General features: G+C 35.3%; 1 protein-coding gene across 2 annotated transcripts in view; it reads right to left on the minus strand.

Moving 5' to 3' along the window:
• LOC5571601 overlaps positions 1-14,188 on the minus strand; it is a 50,127-nt gene that overhangs the window by 20,524 nt on the left and 15,415 nt on the right. The window contains exon 1 of one of the 2 annotated variants that reach the window (XM_001653665.2): positions 12,608-12,887. The exons of the other annotated variant lie outside the window; for it this stretch is intronic. The gene's annotated coding sequence lies outside the window, so the exon portion shown is untranslated. Of the gene's footprint in view, positions 1-12,607; positions 12,888-14,188 lie in introns of those variants that run through there. 2 annotated transcript variants of the gene reach the window in all.

Raw genomic sequence — 14,188 nt, forward strand, 5'->3', positions numbered from 1 at the left:
AAATTTCTGCGGTAGGATTTTTATAAGTAATGCCTAAAGAAATTACTAATGAGACCAGAGAGGCAATCTTTGAAAAAATATTCAGTAAAAAAATCCTAAAAATACAATTTTCTGACGTATTTTGCAAACTTCATAGAGGATGCTCAGAATGTATTCCTGGAGAAATTCATAGGATAGTATTTGAAAGCTATTCACAAGTATATAACTGGAATAATCCCAGGAGTGTTTTTTGCATTGGCGTAAATACGGGGGGCTAGGGGGGGCTTAGACCCCCCTAGAAAATTTAAACTCTCATGCTAAGTATGCAATTTACTTAAGGAATTTGTTTGATCTAAAGGGTCAAGCCCCCTCTAGATTTAAGTTCAAGGTACGCTAATGAGTTTTTTGGTAGAATTCAAGAAGGAATTCTTGGAAAAATCACTGAAGGAATTTGTTGGAGAACCTCTATCAATCAAACTTAGGTAAGAGGATTCTTTTCTAATCGTTTTCTTGTGTTCATTCATGAAAAAAAAACAAAAAATGGAATTTTAAATCTAAAAACTAGTCCATGTATTAAATTAGGATAGCAATTGAAAGGGTTTTTATTTTCTCGACAAATTTTGATGGTTCACCAAGATTAATGTCTCGAAATTTTAAGTTTTCATGCATAGTTGAAATTTAGAATGACATTTCGATAGAATTTCTCTGAAAGCAAATAAAAAGGTTTCTGTTCGAAAAAGGAGAGTTCACTGAAGTTGTCGAATTTCGTAAACACGACATCAAAGAACGCATAATTGCAGCAAATTGTTCATTTTTCGTATAATTCAACTTGAACACAACGAAAAAAAAAATAGACGAAAACGAATTTCTTGAAAATTGGAACGGATATACAGTTGACTCTCCATAAATCGATATTCAAGGAATCATCGACTTGTAGAATTATCGAGTTTTTTTTAAGACAGTACACGTCAATGCTTCTAGTGGGCTATTTGCTCTTTGGAGGATGCACCACACTAGACAACGGACTAGCATGCAACGCCCAGTGGCACAGTTGGAAAACATTCCTCTCGAAAAGTTTTTCGGCCTGAGGCGGAAATCGAACCCACACTCCTTAACATGATGTAGCTAAATGCCTCGGTGACACTAACCCCGGCCACGAAGCCCACGAGTTATAGAATATAACCCCAAAATCGAAGGTACAAATTCCTGTGTTTCGAATACAAGCAATATTATTTTGCTAATTGTATTTCATAAACTAATATTTGAAAACTTTTTCGAAGTGTTCGAAAAATCACGGTGTTTTACTGACAATATTTGTTTCTAATTTTCATGTTTTCAACTTTTAATACAACGTGTAAGTATTTATTCACCACTAAACAAGAATTAGTCCAAGTTTCTCCGAATAAAAAGGATTTTAAAATAGATATCGAGTTATCGAGAGCACAATGTATGGAAACATGTAGGGACCGAAAAACCCATCGAGTTATAGCGTATATCGAGTTATAGAATATAGAGTTATGGAGGGTCGGCTCAAGTGTACTGAAAGTTATCTACAATTTAATTGTATACAATAAACATAAATTAATTTCTAATCCAGTGAGCTCTACCAATGAGATCAAAAAGTTCAAAGCACCACATTACAAATTGAATATGAATTACATATTTTCCCTTTCGTAAAATTATGAAATCACATCCATGTGGCATGAACAATGACCTCTTCAACTTTCGTCTTCGATTCGATTTGCCAGCCAGCTATTTCCTTTTGCCAATATGTACGAACCTACTCTCACTTTCCGTGGCGCAATGTTACTCCACTTTGGCGCGCGCTAATCATAATTATCGGTTATTGTTGTAATAGGAGGTGTTGTGCTCTTTGTATGTTATGATTACTGTACCAATCGGTCAGACCTCCTTCTCTCCTCCGGGTGGGGGCGGACACGCAGGGAAGTGCTAATTGTGCAGAAAGAAATGAACTTGAGCTCCGCGGTTGGCTTGAAATGAACTTGGTTGGCAGTCGGACAAAAGCGGATGGAAGAAATGGGCGCCGATCAACCGACACCAACTTTCATCATAGGTATAGTCAGGATTTCCATCAGGGGGGTGGTGGTTGTGAGCCTTCCTTAACCGAGTAGTTAGAGTCTGTGGCTACAAAGCAAAGCCATGCTGAAGGTGTCTGGGTTCGAATCCCGGTCGGTGTAGGATCTTTTCGTTATGGAAATTTCCTTGACTTCCCTGGGCATAGAGTATCATCGTACCTGCCACACGATATACGAATGGGAAAATGGCAACTTTGGCAAAGAAAGCTCTCAGTTAATGACTGTAGAAGTGTTCATAAAAACACAAAGCTGAGAAGCAGGCTCTGTTCCAGTGAGGACGTATAATGCCAAGAAGAAAAAGAAGGGTTTCCTGAAAGAGTGCTTAAGGATTTCATTGAGGATTACCGTATTTAGGAAATTTTAAAAATGGTCGATGATGTTGCTATTGGAAGGAAATTTGAAGAAAATATCTACTTTAGCTTACATTCCATATTTTCGGTACATTTGGCAGAGTCACTTTCAAACAGTTAACTATGTTTATAGTTAAATACAGAAGCTGGTTATTTAAAAAAATAATGATCAAATATTTTCCAATAGATTTTAAATGAATTGCAAACGATGCATTAGGAATTCAATATTTTAATGCGAATCTGGCGACTTTGGCAAAGAAAGAATTCACTCATCCATCCTGCCCCTTCTTGCTACACCCATGCCACTCATCAAAACCATTTCTTCGGGCTTCATTTCACTTTCGGTGACCTTCATTTAAATAACCGAGCATTTCTTCTCTTTGCGGTCTGTAGCCACGCTCTTTTTTTTTTTATTTTGATCCGGAGCACGTTGACTCCACTGGTATGAGTTGTCATTTCTTGGAGACCTGTTGGTCCGATGTTCCGGGCGTTGATTTAAATATGTCCATCGATTTGAATTTTAATCGCATTTTTTTTCTTGAGGAAGTTTCTTTTATGCTGGCTGCGTTGTTTAACAAGTAGTTAAATTTTTATACGAAGGTACCAACGGGGCATCAATGCCCGAAATTGAGAACGATTTCGTGGAGTACGTGCTTTGAATGATGGTGCAAACAGCCGGAACCAAAATTCCCCGTACCGGTTCAATGTGTAGGAGTCATCTTGGGCTTTCTATTGGAGGAAAAAACATCAACTGAATGATGAATTACCTCATAGTGGACCCTGGATTGAACGGAGTAAAGGTAGATCGGATACAGGTTCCGTAAAATGGGGTATCTTTGATAATGCGGGTAATTTTGATAGTATTAGACCTACAACTTACTAAACGAAACAACAAAAACTCTGTTAATTAGTCAAACAAATTGAAAGAAAAGGTAAAGAGTTTTGCTGACACTTCATATCAGAGCTATTTTCGTTGAAATCGAGCACATTTGAGGTTTTATATTTGAATACCAAAACTTGATGAGATTTTAACATTCTCGATACGCTTACAAACTGCTTCTACGATAACTATTTGAAGAAGTTTTGAGGAGTTCGTCACTTATTTGTGACAGCCTAGTGATGGTGGAACTTAAATTCGTTCTTAAATCTCATTTTCTTTAAAAAAAATATACCAAAGTTACTCCGTTTTACGGTACCTATAAATTCCGGACGCTGAATAACAATTATCAGTAAGTCGCGAACAGTCTGCTTCCGTCTCTGTTGTCCAGTCCACTTGCTTGGGAGAGGAATTCGACGGATTTTAGTCGCGCCCTGGCCGTTATCTGAGTAAATCATGCGCAATCTAGGTTATCCAACTATCGTGGAACGACGATGACGACGACGAAGATGTCGATTCGCTTACACAACTATGGGAGATGCATTGTCATCTTCTTCATAGTGGGTCTTTCGTTAGTTTCGGATGTTTTTGATACAATAGGGATGGAAAAGCTTACATACCCCATGCTTTAAGTTATATTGCATACTATAGTAGTTTAGATAAAAGATCCTCGAGCGGAACTAATGGAAAGATACTGAATCTGGAGTAATATTCATCAGTTTGTTAGATCCTTCTTTAGCTAGTAATTGACAAAAGCACATATTGTATGTTTTATACTTTCCCAACGAGCAGTAGTCACAGATAATCATTTCGGAAAAAAATCTCCATCAAGTCTGTCGATGGCTATAGCCAAACTGCATGTCTGAGCAAAATTTAAATATTTTATCCTCAGAAGGGTTTTTGAAATAGTAGATCAACAATATTTTGAGTTACGACTTTTTCAATCTTTTTTTTTTTTTAAAGAGTTCCCGGCAAACCAGAGATCATAAAAGTATGTTCATTTCAAATTGTATAAATGCACACTTTTCGTTGGAATTGGATATGATGCAAGACTTAATTGATTGAATTCGTTAATGAAGTCATAAATTTCATCTGACTTGAATTTGCATCTTATAGAACTCCAAATTAATCTGACCATATATGTAACTTCAGACAGCCATTCTATTACGATTTCTTTTTTACAAGGTATGATTCTATAATAATAATAAATGTGAGATTACATATGAGTTCATTTAAAAATAAAATCATACAAGGCAAGAACCCAACATAAACAGAAAAGGTGGAATTCACTAAAGAGCATCATCGTTCAACAGAAAAACAATGAAATCACTTTGCATCAATATTTTCGTACTATGTCTATAACAAATTGCTGCACTTCGTTGCATGTGCAAACGTTAACATGACATCTTCAGTGTTGCACTGATTTGGTCATTTATCAAATGTCAATTAATATCGGTAACATTCACAAACAATGCTCTACAGTGTTTCTTTTATATTTTCTTAAAGACCATAATTTGCAATCACGATTGCGCGGCATAGTGGTAGCGTTTCAGAGAAGTGATCTAAGGGTTAGAGGTTCAAGGTTCATCTCGTTTTATTTTTTTATTTGTTTTTATTTTATTTGTTTGTAGGGGAACATGGTCTAATTCGGACCTAGTAACAGTTTTTTGGCCATATCTTTTCAGCACGTTGAACGGCATGAAAAGTTTTATGTTTTCGTGAAAGCGCGATTCAGCGCGCACATTTTTCTCTCAGAGAGTTTTGTGATAGCTCCTACCAGGACATGGCTAGACATGTTTGAACCAACTTCTCCAAAAGGTCCGAATTGGACCAACCCTGTTTTTGTGCACTCTCAATCGAATCGTTTTAGGTGGTCAAAAAATTTGAAATTTGGCGTGACATCATTTGTGTACCATCCCCAAGAAAGAAAGGGTACCAGAAAAACTACTCGCATTTTTTGCACTCTCAATCGAATCGTTTTAGGATCTGTGTTGAGTTCAATTTTTACTCAGAAAAACGTCAAAAACGTCTCATTTTTGCATAACAGAGGAGTTTCTGCCAAGCCTGGCCGTGGCACCCTAAAAGAAGTCGCTCGAGCTGTTGCGATCGATAATTGATGTACTCCTCCCACATCACTCCATAACCCTATGGTCCCGTTGAAGTATGCGGCAGATGAAGGAGAAGAACTGGCAAGGGTGACGAACGAAAGGCTGGCAGAAATCATGAAATCATTCACGTCAAATCCGGACATGTTCCGGACTTGTTTATTTCATCACTTTCATTTCATCATCGGTCTCTATATGATTTTCATCATATAGTGTATGTACGTATATCGCCTCCACTTTTGAACGTATAGGGCCTTTTCACGACATGTTTTACGTGAAACTTTGCAATATAAGCATCGCATAACGCTAAAGGTGATTGCAAAATGAATTTCAAAATGAATCATTTTAGTATGTTTTGGTGGGACTTTAATGGAAAACAATTGGAACCCAAGCAATATTTTTATTTTATTTTTCACTTACTAGAAGCTGTTGTATTTTAGAACTTATTTGACTTAACAACTTTAATAAACCTTTGATAAAACTCAGTTAAATCTAAAAAGGCCCACACTAAAGGAGGTTGTTGAGACTATACCTTAAAACTGTGTTTAAACTTTTTAGTTTTGTATCGTATGAATTCATCTACCCTTGTAGTGTACTATTAAACATACATAATAGCTATTGTATAGTCTTAATGAACTCAACTATCGGTAATAAATCTTTTACGAACGAAATAAATCTAATTTAATGATCATATGATCGAACAAACATCAGTATTTTAGTTGTTTTTAAACCATAACCTTTTTTCAATAATATTGAAACCACCATGTGTCCACTGACTCATAAGAATAAATTAAAAAATGATTTTTTGCGTAGCATTAATTTCCTTACAATCGCGTGAAATTTATGCCAAAGAAAATTTACTGAAGGAATACCACAAAAATGTTCGATTTATATTGTGCCACAATTACAACTTCATAATTACCTATCAAATATTTTATTCCATTCCATTTTTAGAATGATTACATTGTAATTATGAACCCAAAACGGATTCCATCAAGTTAACTCTTGCTGGTCTTGTTTGAGATGGTTCAAGATCAATCGGTGATCAATCCGAACAGCATAATCATTCATGAGAGCTTTTGATCTTAAGAATCCTTGCGCCAAGCCCTTCGCCGGCTAAAATATTCTTAAATCAGATTATTTGTTCTGCACTAAGATCAACAGGTTTTTTTTTGAAGCCTTTGCTTAAACTAAAAAGCTAGTGCTGTCAAAAAGGTAAACAAATCGGAAGACTTGATTTTGTGATAAAATTTCATGATCTAAATTCGTTCCGTTATATATATTATTATATTTCTACTGGAACAAGCCCCTGGTTAATCGGTTGTACAGATGCAGAAAACGTTAAGTGATAGATGCCTGAAAAATAAGGCTTTTTACGTGTAGCTCAGCTGTTGTGTGCACCATAGTTGTCCCACTAGAACGAGAAGCTCAAGCAATCATGGGGAAAGTATGTTACGGTAGTCAGACAATTCTATGAGAAGAATATTCGCTATTTCAATTTTCGTGTTCTGATTAACTCTGAATTCTCTATATGATTATCATTATCGACATTATGATATTGGTAATGACACGCAGATTGCATTTCAATAACATGCATCAGACAGATGAGATTTAAGAAGACTTTAACATGACTTGGTGCAGTCTTAAGAGTTTTATCGTTGTCTTTGTAAGACAAGCAAGATGAGGTTATCATATTATCAACAAATTTATCCAGCAAATAAGTTTTAACAGAAGCACTTTAAGGTATCTTCAAAGCGTTTTAAAGGGCTTTTTACTGAAAAGACCGTTTAGCTCTGCTAGAACTCAATGCATCTCTAATAAAACCTCCATCAGAGGCGCGTCCACGTTCTAAACTCAGTGGTCACCAAACTGCGGCCCGCGGGCCGCATGCGGCCCTCGAGAGGGTTTTGTGCGGCCCGCGAATGGATTTCGAATATTAATGTGATGCGGCCCGCTTGTTATCCATAATGTTTATTCATGCTGATGTTTAATCTTTTGCTCTTGCAACTTTGTCATTGTGCAACAGTCATTGAAATCATGTAAAATGTTTCTGCGTTTATCCATCTTCATGGTATAATGCGTAATATGAAATTGACTTTGACTCATTCAAAGGTTCAAAATTTCTGACAAACCTAAATTTTATTAGAATATTAAAAGGAAGGCTAAGGGCCAGCATAAAGTCTTCAAATCTCTAGAAATCTCTCTGCTGAATATATCTCAGTTTAAAAATTGAACCAGGATCTTGATGTCCGCAGAACGCTGATATTATTACAAAGATTTTTTTATTTTGACTTTCAAAATGTCTCCTATGTAAATCTTTGAAAATTGTGTTATTTGAAATAATTTAATATGGATTGCTTTTTGAATGGTTGAGGAGCCCAAACGCAAAGAGATGTACAATATTGGACAATTCAGTTGCAACTTTTTCGACCTTACATACAGAATGGTCAACTTTTGTGGGATAAATCTCAGTTATTTATAGTCCGCAATGAATAAAAATTACACAGCATTTCGGACATTACTTAAGTGTCAACATTTTCAAAATATCAAAAATCAAAACTCAAGAGATCGAAAATAATATCAATCCGAGAGTAAATTTCGCAAAAAAAATTAAACGATTTATTTCAAAATATAAGAGACCTACACAAGTATCTTCTGCATAATTGCTGATCTCATATAAATGTACAACTTTGCTGAAGATACTATCAATCTTTTACGTAAATTTTTTGGTTTGTGTAAGTTTTGAAATTTGTCGACAAATGTACCGTTAGTGATTTTAACTCGTAAAAGAAAAACATGTGTTTAAATTCAAGTTATGTTAAAATGTCATATAAATCGATCTTTAAAAAAATAGATTAAAGACTCTGAAGTAGACTGTTTTGTATTATTAATCGTTAAATAAAGTTGAAAATACATTGTCCAATACTGTAAGTGACATATTAATCAAATTTGAGTAAAGTGTACTAATAAAGCTCTGTTCCAAGCTTTTAAAAAGTGTTTCAAGGTGAGTATTTTCGTCATGAATTATTTTATATTAGCTAACATAATTCATTAAAAACTTGGCATTGTTTCTCTGTCACTTATATCTTTGCTTCCAAACCCTTCTGCTTTGATCATAAAGTTCCCAGAAATGTATTATCCGTTTTCATAGAATAGTGATTTTTTGCAATCCCATTGAAATCTGTTAAAATTAATCCTTATAAATTCTGCGGCCCGCGACTTATTTTGTAAGCGTTGAGATGGCCCGTGTTATCGGTTACGCTGAGGACCACTCTAAACCATGAGTAGGACAAACATTGGCAAATATTTTGTGCGCAGTAAAGCTTAAAAAAAATTAACTCGGGACTGGAAATTTAAAGTTATTATATTCGAGAGGCTCAAACGCAATGAGTAGAGTTGAAGAAATTCTATTGTTTCCAAGCGTTCTAACGATATTTTTGGTGATTTTTGTGTTCGACGAAAACAAGCATATGTTTTAGAAGACTGGCTTGTTTTTTGATTCCCATACGATTTGCATTGAATTTTTAGCCCTATCCCTTCTTTTTCATGCCAGTCGTTAGGGGCTGTCCATTAATTATGTAAGGGTTTATGGCGGGAGGGGGGGTTTGATATTTCTTACGCGCCATACAATTTATTTTTAATTTCCATACAAAAAATCTTACCATGGGGGGAGGGGGGGTTGAAAAACCCCGAAAATTGTCTTACGTAATTAATGGATCGCCCCTTACCACAATACTAAGAATGCTTTCGTCTCTACACGGCAGGTAGCGACTGAGTGTCTTAAAAATGTGAAAATGAAAACCTCTTGCCAGAAAGAAAGATCCAAAAAGAAATCGAAAAGAAGCCGAAAAGAGACCAAACAGGCACCAAGAAAACAAAACAAACCTTGTAGGAGTTAGACTTTTTTTAGAACACTTCGTTATATTACGACATATAGTAATTATGTGTTTTTCTTTTTCATGATTTTCTCCAGGGATTTCATCAGAAATTTATTCATGTATTAGTCCAAATGTTCAGATATTACTCCAAAAAAGTTCCTCTAAATGAGTTCATATAGTGATTATTTCCCAAAGAATTTCTCCACGAATTATCCCAAGAGTTTGGTTTAGGATACCTCAAGAATTCAACCTGGATTTTCCCAAGGAGAATCACATTGAATTTATTCAAAGATTATTTTAGAAATCATCTGAATACCTCCGAAAACTCTTTGAGAAATTTTCCAAGAAAGTCTTCTCCAAGATTTCTCTGGTACATTCTTCCGGCCAAAATGTCTTCTAAAATTCAATTGATTCAAAGATTTCAACTAGAGATTTCGCTGAAGATACCTTCAAAAAATGCTCCAGAGATTCCTTCTTTGATTTCTACAGTTTTTTTTCAGTATTTCTTTGAAATTTTCTCAAGTAAGTCTTGAAAGTTTTTTTCAGGAAGGAAGGAATGAATTTTCACTAAAAATAATCTGCAAGGTGTATCTTACGAAAATTTTAGAGTAACCTCTGATAAAACTTGGGTTTAATGCAAATAGAAAAAAAGAGACTTTAGAGACCATTTTGGTTCAAATCGATACTTTAGAGACCTTCCTTCAAAAACAGACTTTGTCGAGACTTGCATTGAAATAGAGACCAAGTCTCCAAGAAGAAACCTATTACAGTCAACTCTCTCTTACTCGATATTCCGTATCTCGATATCGAGTTAGAGAACCATAGTTAAAGTTGATTTTCATGGCTAACTCGATGGTCCCTTGGAACGCAGTTGCACTGCTTTTGTGTTTTGTAACTCGATACCTCACTAACTCGATGGTCCCTTCAATTTCGAGTAAGGGAGAGATGACTGTACCAGTTCTGACTTTGGGATCATTTATATGAATATCATTTATATTTATATCCTTTTTAAATGAATTTAATTGATCAAATTTGACAAAAATAGACGAAACTACTTGCTTTTACAACGAGTAAGGTTGTTCTAATTTCATCATCTGTTTCTAGATAACAAAAACATGAAAATCGAAAACTTTCATCGCATAGAAAGTCCATCAAATATTTCGCTGGAATTTCTCTAACAAATCTGCAATGAAACTTTCAAAAATCAACATAATCTGCTTTAAATATTTTTTATCAGTAATGCCACAAAATATCAGTAGGAATCAAATCATTGCTCAGGAATTAACTAAGAACTACTTCCAGAAATTTCTACCGCAGTTTTGAATCAATCAAGAACTTCTAGATAGTGTGCTGTGGGAGTTCTATAGGGATTGCTCTGAAAATCGTCAAGAGATTCAGCAATGCTTTGATAAATTATATCAAGAGTGATCGCACGTTCAAAATCGCTAGTACCATCACACTCGTGCTACGTGTAACGATGCGACTGGTATTAGATTAATCCATAATTAGCCAAAGATACTTTAATAATATCATAAGATAGTTCTCTATGCATGGTCCAGAAACTTCTGAAGAATTACTACCAGAAATGTTCACGGCAAGTTGTCCCAGGCCATGTACAGGGTTGGCCGTAGATATGTTTACGAAACTATCATTGATTCAATCAGAAATATCATAGAGAATTGCTCCATTTGTATTTCTAACGGTTAAAGAATTTTCTTGTAGCAATTATTACAGTCACATTCCCATGATTTTCACTATAGATATTCTCAATCGTTCTTCTTACGAGCCAGAGGTCATGCACTAACCATGTTACGGTTTACTAGGTATAAGAATACCATGGAAAACCTTATTATGCCTTCCATGTTCTATAACAATAAGTACGACGTTGATCAAATTTGTACTCATATTGAACGAATGAAAAATAGTTTAATTTATTTTTCAAGTTTTCTGCTAATCTTGTATTTTTTATTCGTTGTATCGTGGGTAGGACAATCCTTTGACTGTCCTACCCAGGTGTTTTTGTGCGTAGTACATGTCCTACCTGTCCTACCCACTTCCCGCGCCACTGACCTCCATAAATAACATCTAAGGTCAAAAAGCGTTGAAATTGTTACTTGGGAAGAACCCATTGACGAACCGTTTTAAGAGTTTTTGGAGGAGTCTTTGGGCCTTAGAAGAACCCATGTAAGAATTTCTGTAAAAATTTGTGTAAAAAGAGAGTAATTATATAAAAATCTTGAAACATTTCAAAAACCAGAGAACGGACGGAATGCATGGAAGACCCTGAAGATTTTTTTTTTGAAAAATAATCTTACCAGTTTAGTGCTTTATAGAGTAGACCTTGTTTATAGTATTGAGGACCCACTATACCGCTCATGTTTAAATGGTTGACTTTAATTAGAACTATCATTGCTGGGAAAATGTTTTGGTGAGTTCCCGCCTGCATTCTTGCTTTCGTTACCAATTTCAACCAAATAATTTGTTAACGATTGAAATTTAAGATTTTCTTGTTTCATGCCATACTTTTGTCAACAAAAAACATATACCTACATCATTTTATCCGACCAAACAATTTGATGAACGATTATGCGTGTCGTAGCAACCTGTTATATTCGTTAAACTTTTCGATCAAACACTAGACAAACCATATATTTGTTCGAATAAGTTAGTGTATGTGCCTATATCAATCCGTTTCCTTCTAAGAATTGAAATATTTTCGAACAAACAAGTACTGTTCGCTTGTCCAACGAGTGTATTATTCGGCAAGGAATGCGTAGCTTCGAAAAATGTATTCTGGTCATATTGGCACCTACGCCTACTATGCGAACATGGGCAGTAAATTGAAGTGTATACACTTTTTGATGTTTTTTTACAAGCTTTATTCTTTACAAAAATTGATAGTGCTTAAATTTAATCATAAAATGAGGAAAACACGTGTTCTTTTCCATGAGATTTTCCAAGATAATGTTTCAACTTCCCAAACAAAAATTGCTGTACATTGTAAACAATTTGGTCAAACAGTTCACACATTAAACGCCAATCGGCCTTCAACGTGGATAATGTGTGACCATCACAGTTACTCTTCAACGCACGGTGATAGTTATTATCATTCTCTCGAGCGGAACAGCTGTGGCTTCCCCGATCCCAATCCACAAGCCGATTCCGTCACCAGCCACCGCCAGAGCGCGAGAGGGATCAAAACAAAAAACACCAAACCGGAACATCCGAACGAGTTTTTACAGTTTTGTCATTTATGGATTTCGTCAGCCAGTCAGTCCGCAGATAAATGCCGCTGATCCAACAGTTCAACACTCACTTTTACCTTTGGTCAACACTGCACTGTTCTTTCTTTCTCCTGATCGACCCGAATTATCGGCAGGAATCGCAATTTCACTTCAGTTACCGATCACTTCTGAGGGGTCCTTGTGTATGGTTGCGTAAATGGTTGCAAAATTTCGTAACTCGAGGTCCCTATTTTTTGCTGAAGTCCACTGCTGGAAGACCGACGTAACGCGCGTACTCCAAACCACTTCAGTGACAAAGTGGTACTGAATGGAGCTTTCCTCGTGGTAGATCTCTGGTTGATATTATGACCATGATTGGTTGAGTTGAGGAAAGAAAAAACGGTGTTGTGTTTTGGTTTTCAAGACACTCTTTCTCCGTGGCCATGTGGTGGAACTCTCATTCTCTTTGTGCCTTAAAAAACAGCGCGGAGAAATGGCGAGATCGGTGTGGTATACATTGGATGTAAACAAACCGTTTGTAGAGAAATTTGCGTGAATGAATTTGAGCATCGGAAGAATGTGCTTACAACTGTGAATGTAGCACCCAAAAGTTATGTTGCAAATTGTTTTCTTTTGAATAGGAGAATAAATTGCACATACCACTGGTCATGATAAGCGTTTGGGAGAGATTTATGCGTTTTTTGTTGATCGTTGAAAGCAGCTTCAAAAGAAATTTGAAACGTTTGCAGTGGTATAGGCATTGAATTGAATATCGTGTTTCTTTGATTGTTTTTCGAACGTCTTAACAATGAAACAAATTTAAATTTTCAATATACTTCCTTAGAAGTTGCATGCTTATCTAGCTCATTAACCTCTATCACTCCATGAAATAATAGAAATCAACTTCGTCAGAGCTGAAGGGCAAATTAAAAAAAAATACATTTGCCATCAGAACTTATTTAGATATTTTAAGACTTCCACAAAAAGCTGTAATATGTGAGATTATATCAAAATCAGTGGCACGCGAAGTGGGTAGGACAGGTAGGACATGTACTAAGCACAAAAATACTTGGGTATGACAATCAAAGGATTGTCAAAGGATCAAAGGATCCACGAGTAAAAAAAAAAACAAAAACAAGATCATCAGAAAGCTTGAAAAACAAATTTAACTCTTTATCATCACTATAATCATGATTTGATCAAATTCCTCCTGATATTTTGTGGCATCATTCATAATAATATTAAGAGCAGATTAATGACGATTTTTTTGCACAATTGGTGATGAAATTCCAGCAAAATATTTAATGGAATTTCTGCGCGATGAAACATTTTTTCAAACATCTTTAGTTTCTTCTGAAAATTTTTGCGATTAGCCAGACCACTTCAGTGTAAAGAAAATAAAAATAAAACAAGCTCACTGGTTGTGAAGCTTTGCAGATTGGTGTAGTTTTGTCATATTTTTTAAATCACATTTATTTGAAAATAATATAAATATAGATATAAATGATATTAATATTTTTTAATATGTATTTAATATGTAACTTTTGTTATCATTGATTCAATGAATGATCGTTAAAATAGGACTGGTAGTAGATGTGTTTTTAGAGACTTCGTCTCTATATTAATGTATGTTTCTAAAAAGTCTCTATTTTTAATGGAAGCTCTATAAAGTATCTATT

The sequence above is a fragment of the Aedes aegypti genome, chromosome 2, assembly GCF_002204515.2.
Source record: "Aedes aegypti strain LVP_AGWG chromosome 2, AaegL5.0 Primary Assembly, whole genome shotgun sequence".
Lineage (NCBI taxonomy): Eukaryota > Metazoa > Arthropoda > Insecta > Diptera > Culicidae > Aedes > Aedes aegypti.